Source organism: Nannospalax galili, unplaced genomic scaffold, assembly GCF_000622305.1.
Source record: "Nannospalax galili isolate Female #2095 unplaced genomic scaffold, S.galili_v1.0 scaffold740, whole genome shotgun sequence".
Lineage (NCBI taxonomy): Eukaryota > Metazoa > Chordata > Mammalia > Rodentia > Spalacidae > Nannospalax > Nannospalax galili.
In genome coordinates this window covers 91319-94281 of record NW_008345503.1, presented here as the reverse complement: position 1 = coordinate 94281, position 2963 = coordinate 91319, and positions in this window count along the sequence as shown.

The following is a 2963-nucleotide window of genomic DNA, read 5'->3' as shown; positions in this document are numbered from 1 at the left end:
TGACTTCCATATGCCTGCGGTAGCACTTGTGCACATATGTGTGACACACACACGCAAACACCAAAAGTAACTTGAAAAAAAAACCATAATGAAGTGTTCATGATTTCTCCACACTGGCTTTCGGAAAGTTGTCCTAACTCAACAGAGGTGGGTGTGGAGTACTGAGTGGGGTAGCTGAAGCTGGGAGAAGTTGGAGAAGTGGGGTTCAAGCTGAAATGTGGGGAGAGCCCCAGCTGGAACTAAGGAGAAGCTGAGCTGCTGGTGCAGTGTAATGATGCTTGTGGCTGTATGTTGAACTTTACGGGGGAGAAAGTGGCTGAGAATGTGACCCACAGAGCAGGAAGGTCACGAGATGCAGAGAGCCTGGCCTCTCTCTTGGCAATGACAATGGGAGGTACTACATACCTCACTGAAAGGAAAGAGCTTGTTCTGAAGTTCCCAGGACTGCTGGGGCTGGTGGTGCTGGAATTGTGCCTGCTGGGAACCGTCACCCTTCCCAGTCAGGCCCCTTTCCAGAGCAGCCAACAGCCGGTGGCAGGTGAGCCCGGTGTGAGGTATCTTGGCCCCACTGAGGACAGCCCTGAAGGGTCATCACAGCCTCAGCACTTCCTGCCATCCTGGTTTAGCTCCTTCTTGCTACTGCATCATGGTTCAGCATCTTCTTCTGCCCCACCTTGCTCCTGTGACCATAAGACTATTCTATTAATGTCTGCAGGGATGAGAGCGCACGGCTAATTTCTTAGAAGAATGAGTCATGGGTGCATGGGGTGGAGCAGGTGGGTGAAGAAGAGGAATTGGATGAAAAAGAGGGTGGTTCTGGATGGAGTGCCAAGAGGCAGTGGGTCCAGAGCAGGGCAGGAAGAGCTTCAGGCCCACGCCTTCTGAAAAACAGCTGAGACTGACACATAGTTTGATAGCAATCTTTACACATGAAACGCATGCTGCTGGGTCCCTGTCTTCAGTTCTTAGCCTTCTATAGTCTGTCCTCACCATTTAGAATAGAACAAACCACACCACTCTCTAGCTTACAACCCTCCAAAGGCTTCTCACACACTGAACAGAACCCACAGGTGTCTTGCTATGACCCATACTGACCCTTTTCTTGCTGTTTCTTGGCTGTATCATCCCATTCAACCTCTGGCCATTTGCACCTATTTCACCTTTCACTAGGTCTTCTATAGGCTCTTCTGTGATTCCTGTCACTGTATTGTTCAACTTTGGCTTAAAGGTCATTTCCTAAGAAAGGTCTCTTTGTCCTCGGATACAGCTTCATTATTCTGTCTTGTGATCTTTGTTAGAATTCAGGGTGAGAAGACAAGATAAAGTAGAAGTGAAATCCGACCTCAACAGACACAGATAGCTTTATTAGCTGAGGGCACGCAACCTTCCCTCAGGTATGGAGGTTGTGGCATCGGGGTTAGGGGAAGTCTAGGATTTTTAGGTGGACCCAGAAAAGGGGCCATGCCTTCCCAGAGTCTCAGAAGATGGGTTCCTTCCCAGAAACCCAGAAGGCTCCTTGGGTAGTGTCTGCGCTCCTCCCTGGGATTGGGGAAGGAGAGATGGAGAGTTTGATGAGGAAACAGATCTACAAGAAGCCTGATAAGAAACCAGTTGTTCTTTGCTAGAGGCCATGTGTTCTGAAGAAGACGTATCTCTTTCTGGAGTGGGGGACTGAGTAGACAGATGGTCAGTTCCGTCAGCCATGTTAGGCTGATTTTCCTTCAATCTTTATATCCTACTTTGCTCCCTCAAATGTATTTGTATAATTGTTGATCATGTGATTTTTGTTTCCTCTCTCCCCTGCAAAGAATAGAAGTCTCAAATGGACAGAGATGTATCTGTCCTGTTCCCCACAGTAATGCCAGCTCATGTATTGATTTTGGTATATAGCAGGTGTCCACTGATGTTTTTGCTCTCTGGTGTCCACTGAGTGGAAAAACTGAATGAGCAAGGTCCTATGATGCAGCTTTAGAGTGAATGATTGGACAATACAGAAAGCAGGTTTTCCAAGTTGCAGCAGGTAGGTTCAGAGCCCTGGCCATTCCTGGACCAATGAAGGCACATCTACCACTTAGCAGGGTACCAGCCAGACACTGGGAACTTGGGGTGTGTAGTCAGACAAAGTAGGGTTAAAGTTTTGGTTTTGCCACCTCCCAGCTGGCAACAGGCCCAGAGCAAGTTACTTGACCTTGAAAATTCTGGGTTCCTTTGTATACATAAATTCAGGTTAGGTTAGAAGCTGCCCTGTGGTCATGGGCTGATGACAGGGCACTTCTGAAACCCTTGGCAAGTACACAACCCTTAGCAGGTAGCTGCCAGCTCTACAGGGTGGCTGCTCAGTTGCTTCTCCAGCATTGTGAGTCCTATCTCCATTATCAGCTCTAAGCTCCCGGGGCCACAGGACTGCAGGACTCATGTAAGAAGCAAAGGTGCAGGCATCCCTGGGTCATGCACATCCCCCGGCGTTGTTCCCCGTGAACTAACTGCTCTCCTAGGGAGCAAAAGGGACAAAGATGTATTACTGGGTTCAGAGGTGGGCGGCACGGGTTGAGTGACTAGCCAGACTGTTTTTTTCTTAACTTTCTGCTCAAACTGAAACCAGAGCTGACCTCAGCCAGAGAAGATGAGGAAATGGATGATTATGGTCTTTCCAGGACCCAAAGCTGTTACATAACTGATATCACCCTTTCCCTTGAGGGTGGGAATCTGCAGCACTGTGTGAAAGCAAAGTATACTTTGTGATGAAGGGAGTGAGCTTCCTGTGATCATGGACCCCAAAGATCATTGACTGAGCTAGACACATCTTTTGCCATGTGTGTGTAATAGTTGAGATCTGAGCTAAGCAGCCTGCCAGTGCATCACATGTTGTCCACATGACACTGCCGCTAGACAGAAGAATCATTTCACTTTAAACACCAGCAGACCAGGTTTTAGAGAAGTAGGTATCTGGTCCAAGGACTGGG